Genomic DNA, 16670 nt, shown 5'->3' with positions numbered 1-16670 from the left:
AGAACAAAGGTCAAATATAATACAGATTTGGGCTAAGCTGACTAGATTAGTCTCATCATTTTCTCCTTGCTTAGAGGAAATGTCCCGAATTTGTGCCAGAATTAAGCGAATTGCTTCTCTCATGCTGACTGGCATAGCCCACAAGGCTTGGGTGGAAAAAATGCCCTTGCAGAAATCCCTGTAATGATTTGGCATCATCTAATAAATCTAGAGCAGACATCAAGTCGATGACCATCACCCCAAAGCGCCATCCCCCATTTAGTTTTTCCCTTGATGGACCAGCACATCTCCTACCGACTCGACAAACACTGAATCAGGCCATCAAAGAGGATATCTAGTATCTACAGATTATACATCCAAGTCACTTGGACATCCCCTTTGGTGAGCCTTGGCTCAAAGATGTCCTTCTACCTAGAGCATTTTTTGGACCTTCAAGATGGCCTCATAGCCCCTAGACTCCAAAAACAATGCTAGAATGAGGCTCTAAATCTATGTTGCAGGAAACGTGGGGGGGCCGTTTCCGGCTGGAAACCGGTACGAAACGCGTTTGGTACGGCCAGGAAACGAGTTTCCGGCCGTATTGCCACATTTCCCGAAACAGAAACGTGGCAGTACGGCCGGAAACGCATTTCCCGGCCGTACAAGCCACATTTCCCAATTGTAATGTGTTTTTTTTAATTTGTTTTTAAATTTTTTTTAGGTTTCCAGTAAATTCTAGAAGCCTATTCTAAACTTATAAAAGAGAAATTTGTCTCATTCTCTCATCACACTATTCAGCAAGTCGTTTCTCTTGGAGACTGGCAGTTGTTTCAGCTAGGGTGTTTTGAGCAGTGAGCAAAGTAGATTTCAGTAGCAGGAGAAAGAGATTTCAGCAGCAAGAGAAAGAGATTTCATCAGGAGATTTCAGTAGCAGCAGATTTGGCTCAGCTACAGCCATATTTCTCTTCTCTTTTCTGGCATTTCGGGGTAGTTTCAGCCACAGAAAATTAATTTGGGTAAGCCACATTCATTTTGTTAGTTTTTTCTTACTATTTCTTCAATTTTTCTAGGGTTTATGCAGCCAAAAATATGAAAAACGTTTTTTATTTATATATTTGTTTTTTAAATTTATTTTTGCAGCAGATTTGGCTCAGCTATAGCCATATTTCTCCTCTTTTCTGGCATTTTAGGGTAGTTTAAGCCACAGAAAATTAATTTGGGTAAGCCACATTCATTTCTTAGTTTTTTTTTACTATTTCTTCAATTTTTCTAGGGTTTATACAGCCAAAAATATGAAAAACGTTTTTATTATTTAACTTTTTTATTTACAGATTTGTTTTTTTAATTTATTTTTGCAGCAATGGCTTCCAGCCAAAGTGCAGCTGCAAGTTCAAGCCCTAGGGCCAACCCAAGGGCTGAATATTATCCTCTTTGGAGGCATGTGACGAAGCTTCAAAGATGTGGAGGTGGTGGCTCATGGGAATGGCGATGCAATCTTTGCAATAATACGTACAAGGGTTCCTACCCAAGAGTGAAGGCACATCTATTGCATGGAGGACAGGGGATTTCAGATTGCACAAAAACATCAGATCCGTTGGCAAGGAGGGCATATCAAAGAGAGCAAGATGAGGCGGATGGTACTAAGAGAAGACATGATGACCTTACTCAAGCTCCATCTAACATTGAGCCAAGGATTGTAGCTGAAGCAAGAAAGAGGAGAGCTGGTCACACTCAACAACATGAACAACCAGCACCCAAAAATACCAGAGGGCCAGGGGCATCCCCTTCAGTTCAGGATAGCAGAATTGCTAGATTGGTGAATGTGCAAGCAAGAGAAGAAACTGATTCCAGAGTGGCTAGGTGCATTTATGCATGTGGTATCCCATTCAATGTTGTTCGCTCTCCTCACTGGCAAGATATGATAAGGGCAGTTAACAAAGCTCCTCAAGGGTACAAGGGGCCCAACTATGAGAAAGTCAGAACCCAGCTTCTCAAAAATGAGAAGGACCTTGTAGAGGACATTTTAGCTCCAATTCGTTCTTCCTGGAGTAGCTCTGGGGTTACCATAGTCTCAGATGGTTGGACAGATATAAGGCGCAGACCATTGATAAATATCATTGCCACTTCCCCCAAAGGAGCAATGTTTATCAATGCAGAAGACTGCTCAGGAGAGGTGAAAGATGCACAATACATTGTTGATGTTATTATAAAAGCTATTGAACAAATAGGGCCTAACAAGGTGGTGCAAGTTATCACGGATAATGCACCGGTTTGCAAAGCTGCAGGTTTAATTATTGAGGGGAGGTATGACCACATCTTTTGGACACCATGCATTGTCCATAATCTGAATCTGATCTTAGAGGAGATCGACAACAAAGTTTCCTGGATAAAGGAACTCACAGGGGAAGCAAGGGAGATTATCAAATTCATCACCAACCACCACCAGTCTCAGGCCATATTTCGAGAGTACTCAAAATTGGAATTGTTAAAAGTTGCTGAGACAAGATATGCCTCAAACTTTGTGATGTTGCGCCGCCTTGTTGAGGTTAAGCATGCATTAGTTTCTATGGTGGTGAGTCAACTTTGGATTGAGTGGAGACAAGCAGATTCAAAGCGGGGATCTATGGTGCGTAGATTGTGCCTTGATGAGGATTGGTGGAGCAAAGTGGATTTCTTGCTAAAGTTCACAACCCCTGCATTTGAGCTTCTCCGGAGTGCTGACACTGACCAACCTTTCTTGGGAGAGGTATATGATGGCATGGATTCCATGGTTGAGAAAACTATTGAAATCATTTCGCAAGAGTCTCCACAACTTTTGTTTGTTGATGATCATTTTGTTGGTTTGATCAAGAAAATCATTGTTGATAGGTGGAACAATTTCAATACTCCATTGCACACTTTAGCACATGCTTTGAACCCCAAATTTTATGATGAGGAGCTTATTGCTAAAAGCAATGGGAAGAGGAAGGCACCCATAAGGATAGAGAGGTGGCTACTGGAGTGAAAAAAGCCCTTATGAGAATGTTTCCTTCTCATCTACATAGGGAGGTAAAGGAGGAATTTGTCAGTTTTGCTGCAGGAATAGATGATTATGCAGATATATCAGCTTTGGAGGAGAGAAGCACCATGAATCCAGTTAGGTGGTGGATTTGTCATGGAGCAAATGGTGTACATTTGCAAAACCTTGCCATTCGTATTCTTTTACAAGTGGCAAGTTCTTCATCAGCAGAAAGGAATTGGAGCACTTATGGTTTTATTCATTCTGTGAAGCGCAATAGGTTGGGCTCACAGAAAGCAGAGGATCTTGTTTATGTGCACTCCAACCTTCGCCTTGCATCTCGTAGGGGTCCAGAATACAACAGTGGTCCTTCTAAAGAATGGGATGTGGATGCAGAAAATCCTGATTTGGATCTCTCTCTTGCTGCCCTGAATATTGAGGCCGAATCTGGAAGTGGAATTGGTGCATCATCTTCTTCAGCACTACCATCCACTGTTGAGCATTGTGCTGCTTCTATTTTTGATGAGGATTGTTATGATGAGGATTAGTCTTTTGTGACTTGTCTCTATAGTTCTTGCAGCCTTATAGTCTTTATTGTACTTGCAGCCTCATATACTAATATAAATAAAGGCTGATTTTGAGATTTTGCCCTTGGATATATAATAAAGGTTGCTTTTGGATTTTCCTATATTTTTATTTTCATTATGTGATCATTCATGACTCATGAGTAAATGTGATGTAAATTTAAGCTTAATGTTTAAATGTAATAAATTATAATGTATCATTAATGCTTTATGATTGCACATATATATAATAATAATTTTTAAATATTTTTAATATATATATATATTCGCGTTTCCCCGTTTCCAAAATTTGGGGAGGTCGCGTTTCGCATCACTTCCCGTTTCGGAAACTCGTTTCCGTTTCCCCGTTTCGTGCAACTTAGCTCTAAATGGCCTCCAGCATCCAAAAACAATGCTACAACTCAAGCTACTAGACCACTAGCCTACTATGTTGATTTGGGGTAGCATCGGATGTGTTCTAGCCACGAAAATTGGTGTAGAGGCTAAGGCACATGAGATCTCCAATACTCAGAAAGGGTTTGGGCAGATTCTAAACAGTTTGGGAGGTATTAAAATAATTAATATTTTTAATGGAGTCCCTAAGTTTAGACTTGCGGAAAATAAAATATTAATGTGTATTAATATAAAATTGTGTTTTAATGGTCCAAAAGTCATGGATCAAGCCAGATCTAATCTTAGCCGTTGATTAGGGACTTAATTTCGGCTGTTGATTTGTCAACGAGAAAAGTATAAGAGGAGGCTTGAGGGTCAGTTGTAGAACACACTGAGGGAGACCAGTCAGTTCAATTTCTACAGCGGGGTTAGCTAAAAAATTGAACCAGTGTTCTGGAGAGCAGTCAGGAGGCAACAAGTACGGAACAAAGAGACGGGAGATCAGCACAGAGGCAGAAAAGGTAGACATAGGGCCAGAGGGAGCCACGCAGAGGCAGCAGAGGCTGTGCAGAGCCAGTAGGGTCTGCGTCATCCACGCAGAGGCTGCAGGAGTGACGTAGAAGGCCAGAGAGGTTGCGCAGAATCTCAACACGCTGATGCAGAGGGTTTCAGGTCACGCAGAGGTCAGTAGAAATTACACTGGGTTCAGAAGAAGTGCTGGAAAATTTGTCTCTGTGGGTAAGCCAGTTTGGCACCCTATTGTACTAGAAAATTGCTAAATAATAAAATCCTCCCTTGCTGCACCGGTTTTCCCACATTGGGTTTTTCCGGGGACATTAGTCCAAAATAACTGTGTCAATGTGTTGATTCTTGTGCATATGTTTGTTTCTGTATTACGGTGTGATATCTGCAGCAGTATTTATTTTAATGTTTATTGAAGTAATTTCATGAATAACTTATGGTGAAATAAGTAGGAAAAGTAAATCAGTTGTTGTAGTGATAGAATTTTCACATGGTATAAGAGCAAGTAATTAGAGACAGAAAGGGAAAATCAGTTATGTGTCGAGACCATGATGCAAAGGCATCCACCTCAGGGGACTCACGCAGATTTTCAGAAGATTGCACAATAGAAAGAGATTTTGATTTCCTTATGTTGGCTTCTAGGCTGGAAGAAGAAGTGGCATGCATGACTAGTGCTGCATCATTAGAAGTATGGTATATAGATAGTGGAGCCTCGTGACATATGATGGGAATTAGGAAGCGTTTCTCATAATATCGAGAAGAGAAGATGAACTTTTAGATCACCATGGGGAACAAGGCAAAGTGTACTCCAATAGGTAAGGGTACCATAGTCTTTCAGACAGAATCGAGAGAGTGGTTCCATGCCCCAAATGTGCTGATGTACCTGGATTGGGGATGAACTTTATTTTCTTGTCACAACTACAAGGCAAGGGCTATGACGTCTACTTCATCAAGGAAAAGGTATACGTCAAACACCCAAGCTAGAAAAATAAAGTGCAGATCAGGATCAAAAATAATCGGTTGTATAGATTACAACTAGAATCACCAATGGTACTAATAGGCAATCATGGGGACAAGGACTTGAACGAACTATGGCACAGAAGGATGAGTCACTTGCACCATGGAGCTCTGAGAATTCTCAGGAGCACTATAACAGGAGTTCCGAATCTGAGTACAGAACGAGATGATGTATGCAAGGGATGCGCTCTAGGAAAGTATGCCAAGGCAGCATTTCCTAAGAGCAAACACAGGGCCAAGAGTGTACTAGGATTGATACACTCAGATATCTGTTGACCTATTTTCCTCAAAGCTCTCAGTGGTGCTGATTATTTCCTTACCTTCATTGATGACCACTCGTGGAAAACTTGGATTTATTTTCTGAAAACCAAGGATGAGGTTTTATGTTGATTCAAGGAGTTCAAGGTAATGGTGGAGAATTTGACTGGGAAGAAAATATAAGTTTTGCGCTCAGATAATGGTGGAGAGTATGTCGATAAGGACTTCACTGATTATTGCGCTAAGGAGGGCATCAGAAGAGAGTGGACAACTCCCTACAATCCGGAGCAGAATGGGGTGGCAGAAAGGAAAAACAGGACTACTGTAAAAGCGGTTAGGGCCATGTTGTATGATCAGGATATGCCAAAATTCCTGTGGGCAGAAGCATGCAACACAGTTGTCTACATTCAGAACAGGACTCCTCATCGGGCATTGGGCAAGATTACTCCAAAGAAAGTCTTCACTGGGAAGACGCCTGAAGTCAGTCATTTCAAGATATTTGGGAGTTTAGCATATTGCCGCATACCCAAAGAAAAGAGGAAGAAGCTGGATCAGACTACAGAAAAGGGATATCTGGTGGGATATAGCGAGAACGCTAAGGCATACAAAATCTATCTTCCAGGGAGCAGGAAGGTAGTAGTACGACGAGATGTAAAGTTCATGGAGGACAGAGCTTTCAAAAGATCTCGCAAAATGCCTTCCGAGGAGCAGTCGAAAGAGGATCCGTTGGTCATGCCTCTTCAACCAACAAAAGTGAAGAATTCTTCCAAAGGTCAAGAAGATTCTCAGGATGAGGAGGAGGAGCGAACAGAAGCACCTGCTGGCAAAGGAAGAACTAACAAGGAACTTTTTCAGATTTTGCGTGATGCATAGAACTTCATCGGTGAGCCAAGGAATAGTAAGAGAGAGCGAAAACAGCCAGACAGATATCAGGCGTTAGTAGCTCAGGATGGAGAGCCTGCCAGTTTCAAGGAGGCAGCTCAGCATCAGGTCTGGCTAGATGCAATGGTAGAAGAGTATAACTCCATAATGGGGAACGATGTCTGGGAGGTGGTGTCAAGGCCTCAAGACATATCTGCGGTAGGTTCAAGATGGATCTACAAGATCATATATGTTGCGGACAGTAGTGTTGACAAATACAAGGCCAGGTTTGTGGCTAAGGGATATGCTCAAAAGGAATGGATTGACTATGAGGAAACCTTCGCCCCAGTAGCCAGGTATACATCTATTAGGACCGTGATATCTCTTGCAGCCCAGATGGGATGGGAGATCCATCAGATGGATGTCAAGACGGCATTTCTGAACGGGATAATAGAAGAAGAGGTATACATTGAACAACCAGAGGGCGTTGAAACTCATGAGAAGAAATCTCACGTATGCAGACTGAAGAAAGCCTTGTACGGGCTAAAGCAGGCACCGAGAGTGTGGTATGGTCGAATAGATGGCTACTTGCAGAAGATGGGGTTTGTCAATAGTGAGGCGGATCTGAATCTCTACTATCTGGTCGTAGAGAACGAGCCGCTTATCTTAGTATTATATGTGGATGATCTCTTTTTTACAGGATCATCCAGACTCATTGAGGACTGCAAGAAAAATCTAGCCTCAGAGTTTGATATGAAGGATCTGGGACAAATGCACTACTTCCTAGGGTTGGAAGTTTAGCAGCAAAAAGGAGAGATCTTCCTTGGGCAAGGGAGGTACACTACAGAAATCCAGAAAAGGTTCAGAATGGGAGATTGTAGACCTATGGCTACACCAATGATCACCAACTGGAAGAAGATTGATGCATCAAAATACAAGGATGTCGATCCCACCCTATACCGGCAGCTCATAGGGTCCCTGATGTATCTGGTCAATACCAGGCCAGATATTTCCTACACTGTAAACACCCTTAGTCAGTTCATGGTGTAACCAAAGAGGGCACATTGGGCAGCAGCCAAACATGTTCTCAGATATTTACAGGGAACAGTTGATTATGGGCTCTTATACACCAAGGAGAAGGATATCAGGTTGAGTGGATTTACTGATGCAGATTGGGCCGGAAGTTCAGTGGATCGAAAAAGTACCTTTGGGTACTGTTTCAACATTGGATCAGGAATGAACGCCTAGTGCAGTCGGAAACAGAAATCTGTGGCTCTAAGCTCATCTGAGGCAGAATATATGGCAGCAAGCACAGCTTCGTGTGAGGCCATATGGCTTAGAAAACTGTTGGTGAAACTATTCAGAAGAAATATGGAGGCAACCAGGATCATGTGTGATAATCAGAGTTGCATCAAACTCTCTGAGAATCCAGTGTTTCATGATAGGTCGAAGCATATTTATATTCGGTGTCACTTTTTCAGAGGCTGTGTCCAATGAGGCGTTGTACAGTTGAGCTACAGTCCTACAGGAGAACAAGTGGCAGATATCCTCACCAAGGCCCTTGGAAAGTCAAAATTTGACTACTTCAGGGAAAAGATGGGGATGGTAAAGAACCCCTTTCAGAAGTAGAAATGAGTGTGTTAGCAGCACGAATGAAGAGGGAATTGCAGTGCAGATGCAGTGTTGGGAGAAAAGACCAGTAACAGCATAGATGTAGAGGGAGTTGCAGTGCGGATGCACTGTTGGGAGAAAGGACCAGCAGCAGCATGGATGCAGAGGGAGTTGTCATACAGATGCAACAATGGCAGTAGCAGAGTCATGGGCAGGAGTACAGGATGCAACAGTCCAAAAGAATGTGGGGCAGGGAGGCTTAGCATCAGCACGGGGAACGATGCCGGATGATCAGAGTGATACTCAGTGAGGAGTATTACTAGAGCACAGTCCTCGCTAAGAGGGAGTGTTGATTTGGGGTAGCATCAGATGTGCTCTAGCCAAGAAAATTGGTGGAGAGGCTAAGGCACATGAGGTCTCCAATACCCAAAAAGGATTTGGGCATATTCTAAATAGTTTGGGAGATATTAAAGTAATTAATATTTTTAATGGAGTCCCTAATCTAAACTTAGGGAAAATAAAATATTAATGTGTATTAATATAAGACTGTTTTACAATGGTCCAAAAGTCATGGATCAAGCCAGATCTAATTTTAGTCGTTGATTAGGGACTTAATCTCTGTCGTTGATTTGTCAACGAGAAAAGTATAAGAGGAGGCTTGAGGGTCACTTGGAGAACACACTGAGAGAGACCAGTCAATTCAATTTCTGGAGCAGGTTAGCTGAGAAATTGAACCAGTGGTCTGGAGAGCAGTCAGGAGGCAGCAAGTACAGAACAGAGAGACGGGAGATCAGCACAGAGGCAGAAAAGGCAAACGTAGGGCCAGAGGGAACCACGCAGAGGCAGCAGAGATTGTAAGGTCGGCGTCATCCACGTAGAGGCTGCAGGAGTGAAGCAGAAGGCCAAAGAGGCTGCGCAGAGTCTCAACAGGCTGACGCAGAGGGTTTCAGGTCACGCAGAGATCAGTAGGACTGACACTGGGTTTAGAAGAAGTGCTAGAAAATTTGTCTATCTGTGAGTAAGCCAATTTGGCATCCTGTTGTACTAGAAAATTGCTGAACAATAAAATCCTCCCTTGTTGCACCGGTTTTCCCACATTGGGTTTTTCCGGGGACATTAGTCCAAAATAAGGTGTCAATGTGTTGATTCTTGTGCATATGTTTGTTTTTGTATTACGGTGTGATATCTACAGCAGTATTTATTTTAATGTTTATTGAAGTAATTTCATGAATAACTTATGGTGAAATAAGTAGGAAAAGTAAATAAGTTGCTGTAGTGATAGAATTTTCACATACTACAAATCACCGATCAACATGATCACTCATCAAACGCATCACCACTACTACACATGGGATCACCACTAGGAGCTACATAAACATCACCTAGCTCAGAGTTCGAGGACTCTTCAAACTCCCCTCTAGCCTCAATAGCAGTACTAGTAGTAGCATGAACAACAACACTTGGCCTAGCAGAATTAGAAGCACAAGTTCATCGAGCTACACGACTACTACTTCCCTCACAAATTAACATGTGCCAGGCTTGGTCTTGGTGGTTCACTTCCTTCAACTCCTGGTTCAACAACCAAATCTGCATTGGGATCAATGCCCCAACTCCAATAGACAACTCCAAACTAGCTCCAAGATGACAAAGAACCTCAAAACTTATTGTCGTTTCTCTAAAACTCAATGTTGTTATAGAATTGTCCAAGCTCTCATATGCTCACAAATACTGGAAATCAAATGTGTAGGGCAAATAGGAGCTTAGGCATCCTTTTATAAGCTTAGGGAGGCAGATTTAGGAGGGAACCTAACATAAACTACCATAAAAACATTTTTTTCCCTATTCAAGGAGAACTAGGGTTATAATGTGGAAATAGTGACAAGATTGGGCCCTACTCCTAGAACATGAAGGACTTCCAAAATTTGGCAGCGTCAATCAGAACATCACCACATCATAAAACAGGCAATGTTGAGTTTCCACCAATAATCAATTTCTCCCCACTGTGTTGGTGTCAATAATCAAAGAAAGGGTGTTGGTATTTTGTCATATTAGCTCCAAAGTTGATACTCCATTTATGTGAAGTGGAAGACAACCAATATGCAAAGTGCAGGGCCAGATGTAACACAATGAAAGAATAAAGAATATGACCATAGACAAAATTAAAAGTAATAATGAAACATGAACCATTGTCATATATACAGATTATACTAGTAATTCCAACAATAAAAACTTTCAAAGAAAAATCAAATGACATAAAAGGTTATTTAAGAATCAAGAAATTAGAATTTATGTAACAACTTTTCGGGAAATTGCGAGGAGGGAATTCAATTTAAGCATCTTCGAAAAAAAATCACCAATGCATTTCACAACCGTGATTCGTAGAGTGAAACGCAGATGAACCACTTGTTGATAAAGAAGAGACATAAAAGTAAGATTAAGTTGGTTCAGAAGATGACTACGCCGTCAAGGATCACACAAGTAGAGGCAACATCATTGTGTAGTATGCCATACATCCATCTTTCTGGTCGTGTTTAAAAGTGTGTATAACACTAGGATTTAGAATAAGAGCTTAAACAATAATTCAAAGAAAGTTGGTTGTTTTACCTGGTTGGCTTATTGGTGAACAACAAATGGAATGGTTGGGTGGGGGGAAGTCTTCCTAACCTCTGTACCTGAGAATGATGTGATAAGTCCTTCCTTTTATTGAAGTCATATGCACATATATTGTGTCTTGATTATGTTTGTTTCATTTTCATTTCCAAACTCCTAACTTCAAGCAGACAAGCAATCAACAAACTTATTGAATCAATTGAGACTCGCCAAGTCTTATCTTTGACTGGCAAGGTTGGTTGAGTTTACTTGGTCGGGAACAAACCAAGTACAATAACTAGAATTTAGAGATCTGTTGTCGCGCAGATTGACACGACAACGCTCAGACCGGGGGCTGTCACTCTGATCCCCGGTCCCTCCGTTTAAGCCTGTCTCCCGCGGCTAAGGGGGGTAGACCCTGTGAGATGATGAAGACCAACTGTTGACCAGTTAGTTGGGAGACTCGAGATACGATATAAAAAGCACTCGATGGATTTGATTAATTTAGCAGACCAGTGCCTTAAGAGATTGTTATTAAAATGATTACTTGTTAGATGATATAGAAAAATAAATCGTAAACAGCAATCATTTGTCATCAAAAGATATCAGCTAAATCACAATGACCAAAACGATATCCAGCAACTGAAAATTTAAAAAGATGAATGCTTTAAACCACCACGAGTCATAAACCATTAACCAGATATCATATTCGTATCTCGACTTGAAAATTCAGCATGAAAGATATAACATGATAATAACTGAATCTGGCAAAAATAATTTTCCACAAATTTTTATTTTTTTTTTAAATTAAATATTAAACAAAATCTAAAAATAAAAAAGAAAATCTAAAGAAAATTAATCTAAACCTAACTATATAAAAAGAAAACTAAGCCCTAAAAATTTCCATAAATAAATCCCTTTTCTATTTTTCGTATTGTAAAAATGAAAATTTAAAAAAATCTAAAGATTATAAAACTTTAAACTTAAAATTTATACAAACTAAAATCCTAAACTAAAATATGAAAATTAAATCAAAAAACTAGAATCTAACAAAACCAAAATATAAACATTTTTATTTTTATTTTTATTAATATGAAATCTAAACTAAAAGCAAAATCGCATTTTTTTTGTTTATTTTCATACATATTTTTAAAAGAAACCAAAAGAAAACAAATTTATAAAACGAAACTAAATGAAATCGAATTTAACTAAATTAAAATCTAATCCTAAATCTATTGCTAACCCTTTTCTACATATATAAAAGACTTAAAAGAAATAAGATTTAAAATCTGAAAGAAAATAAAAATAACGAAACTAAACTAAAAATATAAATTAAAATCTAAAGAAATTTACAAAGCCAAACTTTAAATTAAAAACAAACTTTAAAGTCTAAATGTAAAACTATGAAAATGCTGAGAGTAACCTACGCATAACACAAAAAACACTGAGCGATGATACGTGACCAGTCAAAGGAAAAAAAAATTGACGCGGAACCACAAACCCTCGACCAGGAAACGCTAATGGCGGAATTCAAGAAACGATTTAAAGAACACCTGGGCACAGACGCAGAGAAAACTTGAATCGATTTTACCTGTTCGGCTTGCGTGAGAGATCTATGATGGAAAAAACCGCCTGCGTAATCAGAAAATCTGACGGCGAACCAAATGGAAACCCTGACTACGGCGTGTTGATAAAGATGGTACGATGCCGCATTGATGCACTGTCACGCTTTGGCATCTGCGTGTTTCTCTTTGCATTGTGCTATGACAGATACGGATTGGATCAGGCGAACAATGAAATGTAATGGCAGCGTGGAGGAGATGCATACGTAGGTCAACCGGATGAAGATTTATGCTCAGCAAAACTCATAAATCACGTTTTTCTTGCTCACGCCGTCAGAAACCCTGCTCTCTGTGTGTGGAATATATAGACTCGTTGACAACCAACGTCTTGAAAACTTCAGAGTATTTCACTCCCAGCAAAAAATGAAAACCAAAATGCTAGGATCTTCTCTGTAATCTGCAAGATGCAATTTTTTTTTTTAAATAAATCCCTTTGAAACTTTCAGAGAACACCCTGCAACCTGCTGAAGAATAAACAAAAAATGAAACCCCAAAACTACTTGATTAATTTATAGATTTGGCCCCTTAACAGCCAAATTCAGCAATGAGCACAGAAATATTTTAAAGAGATAAAGATTTCAGGTTTTTCACTGTGAAGAACTTCAGAAAATCTCTCATGCAAATAAACAAAATAAACTGAATAATAAACCCAGGATCAAATCCAACTGGGCTCAGCAAAAAATGCTTGTGGGAGTTGGCTGGTTCAGCCGAGAACTTCCCCAAACGCCCACCAATTTCCTTCAGAAAGGGTTTTCTGCACAGCTCAAAACAACCATCAGTAAAGAGGGCAAAAATGCTGCTAGATCTCAGGAAGTAATGGAGATACCTGCCATTACTTCAGAAACCCTAACAACTCTCAAACCCTAGCAAGTGAACAAGATACCTGTGCTCACAATACTCTACAAAAAGCTATTATTAACGGCTGAAAATAACATATGCAGAAAATTAAACAATCTCACAGCATTTCAAGAGAGTAACACCAGCAAGATATGGACCCCAAAGTCTTCTTTTATTAACCAGAAACAGATTTACAAGAGAGCTTCTTCAGTCTTAGACTCACAGATCCCATTGATCTGAACTGACCCCTAGCACCCTACTTAAAGGAAATGACTCCAACGGCTAGTTCGAGTGATCCATGCTGAAATGATCTCGACCGTTGATGAGGATCAAGACATCTCTTGATCTCATCCATCGATTTATTAAAAAATAATATTTTCCATGCATTCACTTAAAATATTATTATTTTATTAGTTAGGGTTTTTGCTCTATTTTTTAATTTTTTTATTATTTTTTAATTTTTTAAATTTTTATTTGTTTCATTATTTTATTATTATTTTTTTTTTTTTTTTTAATTCATTTTAAAATGGATCATCGAACTAAGCCTTTGGAAACATCACCTAGGACTTAGGACTTAGGACTCATGAGAGGATTTAAAACTTTTTTTTTTCGACCCTCAAGACACATTTCATGATGACTTTTACAAATTTACATCTTAAGGGGGAAAACCCCTTTAACATAGACCCTCACAAATCACCCAGTTTTGCGACACAACCATAACCTAGCAGATCAACACACTAGGATTCTCCTAAAGTTCTAATGACAAAATCCATCCCAGCTTTGGGGTCAGGTTTGAAGGAAAACTCTGCCGATCCATGGATCGGTGAGACGAAAAACCTTCCGGGACGTAGATTACCACTAGAAAGTTAGGTCCACCTAGGCAATTCACATACACGACTCATGTCTGCTGAGATTATTTACAATTAATACATGCAGACTGGGTTTACAATCAAAATGATGCAACTGCTGATGACTGCAGGATGGCTTGGACACATAGATCAGGTGCTGCCCCTTTCTGCCAAGAAAGGGGGTGTACTGCATGGGTAGTTGACCAGTAGAGGTCAACATGATCTTTTGGGGTCTTATTACTACAATGTGTGGCCTATTGAGAAATCTAGGGGTAGCTAGATTAGATGATTTCGCAAAACAACCATCAGTAAAGAGGGCAAAAATGTTGCTAGATCTCAGGAAGTAATGGAGATACCTGCCATTACTTCAGAAACCCTAACAACTCTCAAACCCTAGCAAGTGAACAAGATACCTGTGCTCACAATACTCTACAAAAAGCTATTATTAACGGCTGAAAATAACATATGCAGAAAATTAAACAATCTCACAGCATTTCAAGAGAGTAACACCAGCAAGATATGGACCCCAAAGTCTTCTTTTATTAACCAGAAACAGATTTACAAGAGAGCTTCTTCAGTCTTAGACTCACAGATCCCATTGATCTGAACTGACCCCTAGCACCCTACTTAAAGGAAATGACTCCAACGGCTAGTTCGAGTGATCCATGCTGAAATGATCTTGACCGTTGATGAGGATCAAGACATCTCTTGATCTCATCCGCCGATTTATTAAAAAATAATATTTTCCATGCATTCACTTAAAATATTATTATTTTATTAGTTAGGGTTTTTGCTCTATTTTTTAATTTTTTTATTATTTTTTCATTTTTTAAATTTTTATTTGTTTTATTATTTTATTATTTTTTTTATTTTTTATTTTTTTAATTCATTTTAAAATGGATCATCGAACTAAGCCTTTGGAAACATCACCTAGGACCTAGGACTTAGGACTCATGAGGGGATTTAAAACTTTTTTTTTTCGACCCTCAAGACACATTTCATGATGACTTTTACAAATTTACATCTTAAGGGGGAAAACCCCTTTAACATAGACCCTCACAAATCACCCAGTTCTGCGACACAACCATAACCTAGCAGATCAACACACTAGGATTCTCCTAAAGTTCTAATGACAAAATCCATCCCAGCTTTGGGGTCAGATTTGAAGGAAAACTCTGCCGATCCATGGATCGGTGAGACGAAAAACCTTCCGGGACGTAGATTACCACTAGAAAGTTAGGTCCACCTAGGCAATTCACATACACGACTCATGTCTGCTGAGATTATTTACAATTAATACATGCAGACTGGGTTTACAATCAAAATGATGCAACTGCTGATGACTGCAGGATGGCTTGGACACATAGATCAGGTGCTGCCCCTTTCTGCCAAGAAAGGGGGTGTACTGCATGGGTAGTTGACCAGTAGAGGTCAACATGATCTTTTGGGGTCTTATTACTACAATGTGTGGCCTATTGAGAAATCTAGGGGTAGCTAGATTAGATGATTTCTCTTATTTTGATAACTGCTTGTGATGTATTTTTACTTAACTTAATTAGCTTCTTCTTTCACTTGATTATAATCAGTGTTCTTATCATCAAATAGCTGCCAAACAATAAAGAACAATGGGGCAAGAGGCCACAAGATATAGCCTATCAGTCAGCGCCAAGACCTCTCCTCTTGAGAGGAAAACCCACAAGAACTCTTCTTTTCTTATAGAACTTCAAATAACAAATTCCAAGACCTATGACCCTTCACAAAGACTCCTCCAAGACCAAGTCAAACTTCTCCCTGAAGCACTTCCTTCTCACCAAGTCATCCCATGTCAAACTTGCCTTATAGCAGCCTCCACTTCTTTGATCAAGAATTTCGACCTGCAACTTCGGCCTCTCTTACCTACAACTTTCAGCCTACTGAAATTACTGCACTTTGCACATGTGAAAGATTTGGGGCAGTTTGATCTCTTCTTTCCGTCGCTTTGGAAGTACTTTCTTTCTTGATGATTCAACTTCTTAAATTAGTCTTCATGGAACCAAAAACGAGACTTATTGGTGGCTCTGTATTTCAGTCTACTTGCAGCACATGGATTCCCTAATTTACTTCACACATGTGAGAGACTTCAGCCCAAGACAGTCCCTTTTAATCCTTCGATCCTCCTTCGCCGGCTATTCCTTGTCTTTTTGTGTTTTTAATCGAACTTCTTGAGCTGAATGTATGTCCTTTGAATGAAGCCAAGTGCTTCTATTTATAGGCTTCTTTGAGTGCCCTAATAGGATGACTTTTTCCTCTTGGTAGGCCAACATGTCATCCTTTTGAAGGTCAACTTGTTGTAGCACAGTGACAAGGTCCTGGAGGGTCTTTGACTCAAATAAATTCTATACAATATACAACATGCCCAAAAGGAGCTTCCATACATGACAATGACTCTTTATGACTTCTTGACTCAAAGACAGGCGCTAGAAGCACTCAATGGGTGTTTGAACTATAAATCAAATAACTTTGAGCATGAAACCAATGCCTCAAGAATGACAATAACACTTTTATTTTTCTCTTTACATCAAATACATAAAAT

General features: G+C 39.8%; 1 protein-coding gene across 4 annotated transcripts in view; it reads right to left on the bottom strand.

The window, feature by feature from the left end:
* LOC149239889 (uridine/cytidine kinase UKL1, chloroplastic-like) overlaps positions 1-16670 on the bottom strand; it is a 277768-nt gene that overhangs the window by 88981 nt on the left and 172117 nt on the right. The window lies entirely within an intron of this gene.

Source organism: Pinus tabuliformis, chromosome 8 (assembly GCF_031772625.1).
Source record: "Pinus tabuliformis cultivar Carrire ecotype Pingquan chromosome 8, CPIR1, whole genome shotgun sequence".
NCBI classification, from domain to species: Eukaryota; Viridiplantae; Streptophyta; class Pinopsida; order Pinales; family Pinaceae; genus Pinus; species Pinus tabuliformis.
The sequence above is the reverse complement of the archived record's forward strand: the minus strand, read 5'-3'. Positions and strand labels throughout refer to the sequence as shown.